The sequence below is a fragment of the Pinus tabuliformis genome, chromosome Q (assembly GCF_031772625.1).
Source record: "Pinus tabuliformis cultivar Carrire ecotype Pingquan chromosome Q, CPIR1, whole genome shotgun sequence".
In the NCBI taxonomy this organism is placed as follows: domain Eukaryota; kingdom Viridiplantae; phylum Streptophyta; class Pinopsida; order Pinales; family Pinaceae; genus Pinus; species Pinus tabuliformis.
This window is the reverse complement of record NC_142296.1, coordinates 541763628-541777143: the sequence shown is the minus strand read 5'-3', so window position 1 is coordinate 541777143 and position 13516 is coordinate 541763628.

Sequence of the window (13516 nt, the reverse complement as noted above, 5' to 3'; positions counted from 1 at the left end):
AACAATTTTCCTAGTCTTCACAAAATAATTGGAATTCAGCCTAGCAGCCTTGGGCTCTGCCACAGTCACAACCTTGGAATCAAGGATGGAAAAATCCTTATGGACCCTATGCTCAATATCCATAATACTCGCCATATTACCTTCCACCACAATTCTTGCCACCATCTAATCAAATTCCTCAAGCTAATCAATTGCCACAAGTTCATGTTTAGAATCAAAACCCACAACTTTCCCTACCATTTCCACGAGAATAAAATCAACTACCCACTCAACCACTTTCGAATCCTAATAATAAAATACCACAACAACCATTGTACAACATGGAGAGTCAGAATCCTCAAACTTATGTAATAACTCCACTAGAACTAAGAAATGTCTAATTAAGGTCTGGAAGAGTATTACCAAGAAAACCTTTTGTTGTCATTCAAGAAACAAGATCCGATCTTCAAAAACACAAAAATAAATCAGAAGAAGGGGAGACTTCTCTCCCTCAAAAAGAAAATAAACAAACAGAAGAAATTCTAATAGATACTCCTATCATAGAACAACCCTCAATATCAGTTAAACCACCTTTTCCAGAAAGGTTGAAAATCGATGAAGGAGTAGAGAAACAAATTGTCTTGCCTGATTACAATACGATGGATGAATTGAGAAATGTTTGTATTAATATTCCTTTATTACAAGCCATAAAAGAAATACCAATTTTTTCAAAAAAAATTAAGGAATTAAGTACACAAAGATCAAGGAGAAGAAGAAAAGATATAAAAAGAATTCAGCTAGTCGGAAAAATTGTAGACATTATGATAGGGAACATGACAATTCAAAAATATTTAGATCCAAGAAGCCCCATTGTAAAATTCACATCAATGGAACTAAAATACCAAACACATTAATTGATCTAGTAGCATCCATAAACATAATGAGTAAACAAGTTATGGATACACTTAGGCTTCCTAACCTTCAGTACACACCAACCTTGTTGTAATTAGCGGATAGGTTTTTTATTAAACCAGATGGTGAGTTGGAAGATGTTTGTGTATCCTTAGATTCTTGGGAATATCTTGTTGATTTCATGGTCTTAACACCCAAGAATAATTTAGGAGGACATCCATTCATTCTAGGAATGCCTTGGTTAGCTACAGCTGATGCTTTCATCGGTTGTAGATCAAGTGATATGTTTATCTCAGATGGAAGTTCTACAAAGAAATTTACATTATATCCCCCTGCAAGAACAACAATAGATACAAAAACTGAAGAATGGATAGAAGATGAAGAAGATATACAACCTATTTTCGTTACTGAACAAGTAAAAGAGGAAGACCAACTTTTAAATTTACTGGAAAATAATGAATCTTCCTCACATTATGATCATAATCAAAATGAGTATCTCTCATCTAAACAAGTATCATTGCTCTCCATGGAAAAATTTGGGAATTCCTCAATAGAAATCTTTCCAGGAAAAACCTTGAATGTCAATGAAAACCTGGAAGAAATGCAAAAGAATCAATTGATAGAAATTTTACAGAAACATTCTTCCGCTTTTGCATGGGAATACACAAACATGAAATGGATTGACCCTTAAACTTGCATACATCATATCTACATTGAACAAAATGCAAGACCAATTAGACAACCTCAACGGAGAATGAACCCAAACCTAAAAGAAATTGTTAAGGAAGAGTTGCAGAAACTATTAAATGTAAATTTCATCTATCCAATATCCGACAGTCAGTGGGTTTCACCCCTAGTAATTGTTCCTAAGAATGGGAAATGGAGAGTATGCATCGATTACAGGGATTTAAAAAAAGCAACATTAAAAGACCACTTTTCGTTACATTTCATAGACCAGGTCTTAGACACTTTAGCAGGAAAAAAATATTTTTCCTTCTTGGATGGGTTCAGTGGATATAACCAAATTCAGGTAGCCCCTAAAGATCAAGATAAAACCATGTTCACTTGTCCATGGGGAACTTATGCTTACCAGGTACTTCCCTTTGGGTTATCTAATGCTCCAGAAATATTCCAAAGAGCAGTCCTCGACATTTTCTCTGACCTTATTCATGATTGTGTGGAAGTGTACATGGATGATTTCACAGTCTATGGGGATTCTTTCAATGAAGTGATGGAAAATTTAGAAAAAGTCTTAATAAGATGTAAAGAAACAAATCTCTCATTAAGCCATGAAAAATGCTTCATGATGTTTAATGAAGGAATTGTTTTAGGTCATCATATTTCAGGAGATGGAATCAAAGTAGACTCATCTAAAATTGAAGTCATTTCTAAGTTATCAGTGCCAAGTTGTCAAAAGGATGTTAGAAGTTTTCTCAGTTTTACTGGATACTATAGAAGATTTATAGAAAACTTCACAAAAATTGCATCCCCACTCTTTAAACTACTCACCAAAGACTGTGAATTTAGTTGGGATTCCGAATGTCAAGCTACCTTTGAAACTTTGAAAAAGAGAATTTCTGAAGCACCCATCTTAAAAGGACCTAACTGGAAATTTCCTTTCCATATCTCAACAGATGCTTCAGATTTAGCCTTAGGAGTTGTGTTAGGACAAGAAGATCTTACTCATGCAATCTATTATTCCAGTAAAAATTTAACTCCTACGGAGTTAAATTATTCTGTAATCGAAAAGGAGTTTTTAGATATAGTTCATGCCATTAATAAATTCAGACATTATATAATTGGCTATGAAACCTTTGTTCACACGGACCATTCTGCTATTAGATACTTAATGAATAAACCAGTCACTAATGGAAGAATAACTAGATGGCTCCTACTTTTACAAGAATTCAACATAACCATTCTAGATAGGCCAGGAAAACAGAACACAATTGTTGATTTTCTATCTAGAATACAAAATGAAAATAATGATCAACCCGTAGAAGATAAATTTCCTGATGAATATCTTTTTGCAGTATCTACTAAATCACCTTGGTATGCAGATATTGCTAACTATTTGGCCACAGGAAAAATGCCATTTCATTTATCCCCTAGAGAAAAGAGAAGAATAGTCCACAATAGCACATCCTATTCATGGATAAATGAGGAATTATACAAGACAGGACCAGATCTCATCATCAGAAGATGTGTTTAGGAGGACGAAATACCGGAGATACTTAAAGCTTGTCATGATGAGCCATGTGGAGGACATTTTTCTGATAAGAGAACTACTTACAAAATCTTTCTTTTAGGATATTATTGGCCTTCCATTTTTAGGGACACCAAGGAATATGTTAAAAGATGCGACAGTTGTCAGAGAATGGGAAAACCTACTCTTTCAAATGAAATTCCACTGCAACCATAGGTACTTATCGAACCATTTGAAAAATGGGCACTGGATTTTGTTGGACCAATCAACCCACCTTCAAAGCAAAAGAAGTATATTCTAGTATGTATTGATTATGTCACTAAATGGGTAGAAGCTAAATCACTTCCTTTTGCTACTGAAAATGTTGTAGTTTCATTTCTTTTTGAGGATATTTTTACTCGTTTTGGTGTCCCAAGAGAAATTGTAATAGATCAAGGAACACAGTTCACATCCAGACTAGTGCAGAAGCTTGTGGACCAATACAAGATAAAACATCGAAAGTCCACTCCATACCATCCACAAGCCAATGGACAAGTTGAGTCCACAAATAAGGTGATTGAGGCTATCCTTACCAAGACTGTACATCCACATAGGAAAGACTGGGTGGAAAAGCTTCCAAAAGCCTTATGGGCCTACAAAACTACATGGAGAAATACTACAGGGCATACTCCCTATGACCTTGTTTATGGGAATCAAGTCTTACTTCTGATAGATTTCCAGATCCAGACCTATAAGACAGTAGTCTAGTTAGATCTTGACTTGTCAGAAGCCCAGAAGCAAAGGATGACACAACTAAATGAGCTCGATGAAATCAGACAAGAAGCCTTCTAGAGAAATAGCCTAGTTCAACAACAGAGGCCAAGATGGCATGATAAGTACATTAAAGAAAGGAAATTTCATCCGAGAGATTGGGCATTTCTCTATGATTCAAAATTCAAAAATTTTCAAGGAAAATTCCAAAACCATTGGCTTGGACACTATGAAGTTGAAAATGTCTTTGAAAATGGTGCAATCAGAATCAAGACTATTGATGAAGAGAAAATTCCTCTATTAGTAAATGGACGTCGACTCAAGCTTTACCAAAAGCCATTAACAAAAGAGGAATTTGTTAAAATGTTTCAAGATCATTTAGAACTGAAGATGGTCAAGAAGAATTCTTCTTCTTTTCCACCTTAGAAATTTTTACTTGGTTCACTTTAAAAAAAAAACTATATGTATATATATACATATAATAATAATAATAATAATAATAATAAGAAAAAAAAAGTTATAAACATGAAAACCAACATGTTGTTGGCAGGTTTATACAAAATATTTAGAGTGAAAACCAATTTCTGTTGGCACTTCAAATTTTTCTTTCAAATAATAATAATACTAATAATAAAATTCCCTTTATTTCACAACTGCAGAATCAACAACTTTCTGCAGCTTGGACAACTTTCCACAGCTTGGACAACTTTCCACAGCTACGACAATTTTATGCAGCTAATCAATAGATAAGATGAGAAGATAGAAGGCCTACCTGTAGTTGCGCTTTACTCTCATTTCCCTTGTATCGATTCCATTGCTCCTTCCCGTACTTAATCCGCTTGAGAAGTACCCTATAAACGCAATAGAAGACAAAAACCGATCAAAGCATACAATCTATTGAATATATGTGAAAGGAATTAGATACAATTCACACACATAAACATTATGAAATAATACAAACATATGGGAAATGTTCAAACACTTTATTAGATAGAAGAAGGAATTACAACCATCGGTGTCTGATTCAAATCCATTCCTCTAGCTTGGATCCCATCCACATCACATCAAAAGCATGACAAACTTGTAGCATAACAATACTTGTCTCAAAGCCAATTCTCATAGCAACATCATCTCCTTAGAATTCAACATAGTCCAGCCCCTGATCACTTAGATGAGTGGTCAATTTATAGGAAGATGAAGGAGGTTTTGTTATTAATGGTGGCATTGAATGGCCTTCCATACTTAGAATTAGTTCCATGGAGGAAGGGATGAGAGGATAGGATGCACCTTAACTCATTCCTCATCCATTTTCGAGATCATAGGAGTTGATAAGTGAGGTAACCTTCTAGATGACTCCAAAAAATAAGAATATTCCCCAAACCCTATGTGAATTTCGCTCATTCTCACCCAGCGCATGTGAAAGGAAGCCTAAGTGCTCTATAAAGCACCCTGGCAGTGGAATTAATTGCTCTTCAGCGCACCTTCATAAGGGGTTAGCTGTGCTAGTCCCTCTAGAGGTTATTTTTGGATGTCTTCAAGTCATGAAACTGTCTGGGAAGGAGGAATTCAAAGGGGTGACTTGTTTAGGGCATGAAGCAACTGAAATTAGGGTTTGATGAGCCCTAAAATACTGATCTGGATGTTGGGATTTGATGTGCCCAAATGGATTTGTAACAAATATTCCTAATATTTTGACAAGAACACTCTTTTCATCTGTTCCCAAGAAGATATAGTGTTTCTTCCTAGTCCCATGAAGCGGGAGAGTGTTGCGTCCTTGAGAGTTGCAAGAAACAACTTTAACTTCTGAGCATCAGATAAATAATCATAACTTCTACACAAAATATCAAACTCAAATAGAAAAGAGTATGGTTCTTCATGTACCTTACCATAGAAATGAGGAAGAGATGATGGTGGAATATTTTTCATTTGTACTTGTGTATCACGACCCACAATTGGGAATCCAAAAGTGGATTGTTCTTCATTTACCTGATTTTCACTAGTTCCTTATGCATGGTCTTCATGATTTTCCATTGTTTCTGCTCCAAGCGAACCACTCTCAACAGGCTGAGAAGGCTGACTATGGGTTCTAATAGTCCCCTTCTTCCCCTTTGTGGGATGTGTCACACTTGGACCGCTATTGCTAGAGTTCAAGTATATTGTTCTTGTGTGATGAGTCTGGGTCTGTTTGGAATTTCTGTCTACAAAAGAAGGCCCAATATGAGATATGGTTTCTTATTTATCAGTATTTCCTCAGCCCCTAGTGGGCTTCAGACCTCTTCCTCTTTTAGGAACACGTATAAATTCCTTCAAGAAATAGAAGCACACTGCAGAAAAAAATAATAGTAGACTTACCCCTATTGCAGAAAAAAAAAAAAAAAAAAACAGAAAATTCTTACCAATTCAAATCGCCTCCCCGACAACGATGCCAAAATTTTGGGTGCAGGAATTGCACTTAAGCAAGCTCCTTCAACACTTAATTGTCAACATGGGGGTTTCATAAACTTAGAGATAAAGCATAGGTAATGCCAAAAGTGGTATGAACTTTTCCTATTTCTATTCCTACTTTTCAATTGAAATCTTGCATAATCTAGCAAAAAAATATCAAAGGCCACTGACACCAAAGTAATTCTAGGGCTAGAATGTAAAATAATGAATTTACGAAGAAATCAAATAAAGGAAATTTCACACTGCTATAAACAATCTTAATTGCTAAAGTAAAACTCTATGTTTATCCTCAGTATAGATAGTGCAGTTTAACAAGTGGGCCCTTGAAAATATCTTCCTTCTAAATGATTTTCCTTCTCACACTAAGTGGTCATTTCTGTACTCTTGCAATCTGTTTGCACTAGTACAGGTACAAAACTTATGTGAGAAGTATATTTTACACTTATACTAAAGACTTATGTTTTGATGTAGGGGCTCTAAGGCTTGGAGCACTCTATTCCTGTGACAAGACACTAGTCCTTGTACTGGAACAGAGCTTCCTACACCAAGTATTCCAATTTACTTTTGAGAAAAATAAAAGAGCATGTTAACTATAAAAAGAATTGCAAATGCAAGCAGAATCTGAAATAACTTGCACACGAAAAAGAATGCTTTAATCAACTGAATCTCACAAATAGGAATAAACCTTTAAGATGAAACAATCTTCAAAAGTTAAAGAAGAATTTCTTCAGTCAAAGGGTTTTGCATGCAATCAAATCTAACTCGAAACGGGTTCACTATAATATTTTAGATTACTTTTAATCCTTTTCCTTAAATCATGAGATGCAAATATAAATTAAGATATTGCAACAACACTCTTTTCTATTTCATGAAGTCATCCTTAATCTTTAGGAATTTAACTTTTAGTATTAGAAATGCCTCCTTCTGATGATGAATGCTTGCTTTGCAGAAATAGATTAAATCATATAAAGGAAAAAGAATGAAACACTTGTTGTAAATGAACTAGAGAACTAGAGTGCAAGATCCTACATGCACTGGTGCAGGAATGATCTTATCTGCACGATCCAAGTGAAAGCAAACCAGAAAAGAAATTACAGGAAGTAAAGTAATTCAATTTAACTTTCACACAATGAATCCGTTCACACTTTGATTGTTTAATGAAATAAATAAGAATTCATAAGCAAGAACGAAATTAAGATTCGAACCATGCTTATGCAAATAAAAAAAGTTAACACACCTTTAAGATAACAAAAGCAAGAGGGTAAACGATATGGATTGGTTGGGCCCTAGCCAACCAGCTCGTTTCCCGTTTTAGGAAATGAAAACCTTCAACACATTAATAACATATAAATGAAGTATTAAAACACAGAATGAGAAAATCATGGCACAACTCCTTGTACTAATTCCGATTAGAAAATATACATTTGAGTTCAAGTCTAACCCAAAACGAGGGCAACAATGAGAGTACAAATTAACCATAAATTACAAATGTATTGCTATCGCTATCACTTGCTAACCTAGTTCTATCTGAAATCTATATTTTATACAACCCTTTGGCCTATGGCCGTAACCAAAAATTACACAGTCATTCCAAATCAATCCTTTCAGTTGAAACGAAATAAGAAACAAAATTGCAAAATTAAGCCAACAGCTATAATAAGGTGCGAACTATTCATTGGCCGTAGAACTGATCCTTAGCCATATCCCTAACTATCCTCCACTTTGAGTTCAACTCTGGATGACCACAGCCGAACTGGACGACGTGGACCAGTATGCTCGCATGAAGTGATCGAGCTGTTGCGGAGATCACAGAATGGATAGTTGCCAGTGGTGCATGAATCTACCTGCACTAGATCAAGCTAGTATAATGATTAATAATTTAGCTTATCAAATACTTTAAGAAGGTAAATATAAGTTACAAGAAATATTAAAGGCACGAAATCTATTCAAATTGATTAATTAAGCACCTAATAAACCTTAAACATGTAATATGAAGTTTATGTAGGAATAGACAATATTCTTAGACTAGTGCAGGAATGAGGAGGTTTATGGAGATAAATAGATGTTAATGATTCTGGTTTTGTAATATGAAGGGGGTAAAAATAGAGCATTTCGGCCTACCAACAATTAGCAATAATTTGAAGAATGGGTCTGACCTCCTCAACAAAAGTATCCAAAGGGAAATGGGTGGGTTCCAAAGGAAAATGCTTCCCAGTGGGCATTAAAAACAAGGTTAATTGAGCATAATTTGGTCCAGATAGGTTTTGGAAGGTAGACAACAAGGTTTCTTCTGAGAAAGAGATGTAGGAGTTCGAAGAAGGAAAACACAAGGCTTGCTGTATTAAAATGGAAGACACTTGGAAGATATTCTCCCCCAATTTGTTCATGACAAAGCATTTATGTGGATATATGGCAGAGACTAGCCAATAAAAAAATTATGGGAAGACATATGTTTGAGGGATCATTGCAGCTAAAATACCATACCTGACAGCTACAACATACACAGGAGACTCTACTTGATTGAGTAGGACATGCTAGTGGAATTCTATGAAGTCTAGACAGAAAATTGGGTCAAAGACGTCCCTTTCAATGTCCATTAAGGGAATATGAGAAGAGGACCCTATTAGAATGGTTTTATTAGACATTTTGAGAGTTAGGATGAAGGAGATGACGTTTAAATACTTGGTTACCATTGGTTGATGTTGAATGGAGCTCTAAGTTGTACAATACCAATCTATGGAACCATAGAAAAATAACAATGGTAAAATGAAATGGCCAAGGGTAACGAGATTTATGGAAAAAAACGGGAAAATGGGTGGAAAACAGAAATAAATGCATACGTGGGGTGTATGAATTAGTGACATGGCAAAAAGATGGGATGAGGTGACATGGCGATGTGGTTTATGATGTGGTGGAGAAATGATGGTGATAGGGTAGTGACTAGGCAATGTCAAAAAAAATGAATAACATTTTCACACTTGTTTGCCGATGAATTACGGGGACATACTCCCGTATGAAATAAATCCGATGGAGTCCCCCCATAAAGCTCCTCCATCATTGATCTGTGGTCAATGCAAATCTTTGACAATTATTATGGAGGCTCATGGTGGGCTAACCGTCAGACATGTAGTGTCATCAGGTTTGCACCATCCACTGGACCCCTCCTCTTCTCTCCATCATTCCCAACAATCCTATCAACGTTTAACAATGTCTGACTTTGGTGAACAAAGACCCACCAAAATGCATTTAATTTTAATTCTACATTACAACTTAATCAGCACTGCTTAATCCACCATTAATAATTAATAAAAATCCTATATCAAAACTTTGACTTTGATTTTTTTTTTTTGATGAATTTTTTTTAGTATATCTCTCTCTCTCTCTATATATATATATATCTGTGTGTGTGTGTGTGTGTATGTATATATTTCTGAATACAAAAGTAAAATGAGCTACAAAGAATAACATGAAATTATTATGTGGTTATGAATGGAGATTTGTTTTTAGTAGGTTAACCTACATGTTAATGGGATAGGAAATAACCAAATAGCACCAAAATAACATTGATGTAATGGACATTAAAAGGGTAGTTATATGATATTAAGCATTTTTTGATGATGTATTTATTGGTTCAAACATTGCTATGATATGTGGGCAAGTTCCATTTTGAGTTTTTTTGACAAGAAGTATAACTACCATATTCATTATTCAATGATGGATATCTAATAAAAATAACAATTGCATAGTATAATTGATGTGAGGGTGTTGAACTTATTTCTATCAATATGGATTGAGCTATTTCCCAGCGTGTATCTTCCAAAACTTGGAGTCATGGAAGGATAATTTTAGCCATGCTCCCTTATATGCATGATGGTAACTGTTGTGTACCTGATAGGGAGGTTAGTGTTGAAATTATGATGTATGTGTTGTACTTGATGGCAACCCACTTGTAGCAGAACAACTCTCTTGTATATGGTAACTAGATGAATCTACAGAAGAGATATCAGATGTGACAGAATGCATGACAAGAGTGTTTACAAGTGTGATGAAATGCAGGGCAACTTCAAGGAATCAGTTCAGAAAGAAACTCACTCAGATGACAGATCACAGTACTACAGGTTAACAGCACAGAGTTACAGATCAGACTACACAAAATGAAGAAAGAGAGGTATACACAGGTTCACCATTGGCCAAGCCGTGTACACACGTGGGTTCACTGTATACAAGTTGTGTATATGTACACACACACTTTCACGAAAGGAAAAGCATGTATACCTTGGAAAACTAAATGTTTGGTCCGAAGTATTTGGTCCATGGTATTTTGATCCATGGTATTGGTCCAAGGTATCGGGTCCGAGGTATTGACCCTAGGTATTTGGTCCAAGGTATTGGTCCTAAGTGGTTTTGGTCCATGGTATTGAGAAAGGCCTAAAACTATAAAAGGAGGAGAAGATCATTAGGCCAAGGGGTACAAGTATCGAATATTTGATATAGTGTGAGATCTAATATGCAGGTTATTGGCTTATGATGTTGTGCTAGATCTGAACCAAGGAAGAACCTTAGCACTTGATGAAGGATAAGATCTAATGTTGTATTGGGATCTTAAGGCTTGAAGTGAATTATCTTTATGTAGTTTGATCATATATCTGAATAATTGGTGCATGTTGTAGTCTGTAAAAATGATGATCTGAGTCCTGAGTAGTAGTTATGTTTAAATCATATTTTACAGATCTATACGCAGGTTCACTTCAGAAAAGAAGCATATACACATTGGTTCTACATATCAAAACAACGTATACATCATAAATTTGATTTGCAGATTTGTACGTTGGTTCGCCTTGAAGAAAGCGCGTATGCATGCAGGTTAGACACATGGAAGTAGTGTATACCTTGTAAAATATATTTTAGTTGATTCTGTTTGTTGTTGCAGTGTTCTAGGTTATTGCTTGGGTTCTGGTTATATTATTCTAGTGACAACATTCTGAATGATCAGATTGATGGAGTGATTGATTGATTCGGTTGTGGTTGGTTCAAAAGGAGATTGCTTGATGCAGATATATTTGATGATGTTGTCGATGGATCCAGTCTGGAAATTTATGAAATGTGGTCCCTGGAAGAAAAGAGAAGGTTGTAGCCTTCTGTAGATCGGCACCTACGTACTAGTAAACATATCAGCTAGTACAAGAGCTAGGGGGTTGTAACTCCCTTCCAGTAGAAGCTAGAGAATGAGAGAAGGTTGTAGCCTTCTGCAGGTAGAAGCCTGCGTGTTGGTATAAGACTGCACCAGTACAAAATTGTAAACAGAATTCTCTTATTGTTAAAAGAAGACGGAGATGATTGCAGCAAGTGGTTTTCACCCACATTGGATTTCCACCTTATATCTTGGTGTTCATGTGTGTTTCTTACGTGTGATGATCTATTCTGCTTTTACTGCACCTGGTTACTATTTATATGGTTCTGATGCACTGATCAAAGATCAATATATGATGAATTAACTGAATCATAAGTTTGCTGGATATACGGTAGTTGCACTAAACATAGTTGTGTATACACGCGAGTTCCCTTAACTGAAGTAGCGTATATGAATTTGATTATGGAAATGAAAAATTATTGATTTGATAATACTAATTCATCCCCCCTCTCAGTATTATTTCCAATAATTGGTATCAGAGCAGGTCGTTCAGAAGAAGCTTGATCACTTATCCATCATCATGAGTAATCAAGAAAGTGGAGGGTTCATCAGACCACCAATACTTGATGGGAGAAACTTTGTTTATTGGAAGGTAAGAACCACAACCTATCTTCAATCTCTTGGAACAAATGTCTGGGAAATCGTGGAAGGAGGATATACATTTCCATCGGCAATTCCTACAGATGCAGCAGGTAAAAAGAAATATGAAACCAATGCCAAGGCTGTCAATACATTATTGGGCAGTCTATCACAATCATAGTTTGTCAAAGTTATGCAGCTCAAATGAGCCAAAGAAATATGGGACAAAATTGTTCTAAGCTATGAAGGAGACGCTCAGGTAAAACATGCTAAACTGCAAACTCTCATAATTCAATATGAAACTCTTAAGATGCACAATGATGAAAGTGTAGCTAGTTACTTCTTACATATAAATGAGATCGTTAATTGCATGAAGAATCTGGGTGAAGAGATAAAGGAAGTTACCTTAGTTGAAAAAGTTTTAAGATCCTTATCTGCTAAATTTGAATCAAAAGTATTTGCCATAGAAGAAAAGTAGGATCTACAAACTATTGCTATGACACAACTTCACGAAATCTTAACTACCTTTGAGATGAGAAAAGGAGGTCCATCAGATATGAGAGAAGCCGCATTTAAAGCTTTAGCAAAAGGAAAATAAGAACTCAATGAATCAAGACATATTTCAGAAGAAGAAGAGGAAGTGAACTTTGTTAAGAATCTTCAATGGGTTCCAGTAGATTCAGAGGTAAACTACCTTTCACATGTTTTGCCTGTGGTAGAGCCGGTCATTATGCTGCCAAATGTCCTCATAAAGATAAATATGATAAAGGGAAAGAAAGTACAAAATGGAATAGAAAACAAAGTGCAAGTAAAAAGAGCTACTATACTCATGAAGTTAGCGATGGTTTATCAAATAGTGATGAAGATGAAAATAGTAATGACTATAGACTTCTGATGGCTTATGAAGATGATGATTTTTTGGATGCTTTGGATGAAGATGACCTTTATGAAGAAATATCTAAACTCAAAATTGTTTAGAAGAAAAGAATATGATTATAAATACCTTGACATACCAACTTGATGAAAGAGAAAAACACAATGAAAAGCTAGAATGTGAAATTGTGGGTCTAAGAAAGGATCTTGAGAAAACAAAAGCTCTCAATCTTAGATTTGATAAAGGATCAGAAACCTTAAACGAAATTATCAAAGTTCAGTGCTCTCCTCTGATAAAGACAGGCCTTGGATATACTGAAGAAACATCTCAATCACAGAAGCCGTCAACCTCCACTAAAAGCTATCTTGATGCAGCAAAGAGCAGTGAACAGTTCGACAATCGTCAGCAAAGGCATAAAGCAGATCACCAGGTGAATCAGGCTCAATTTACTTCAAGGATGAATAGAAGTCACAATCAACCTGAAATAAATCATACTCAATCTGCTTCAAAGAATATCAATAGAAACTACAATCAACAGGTCAGTGGGAGGAACTTCAACTACAATCAATAGGTCAGTAGA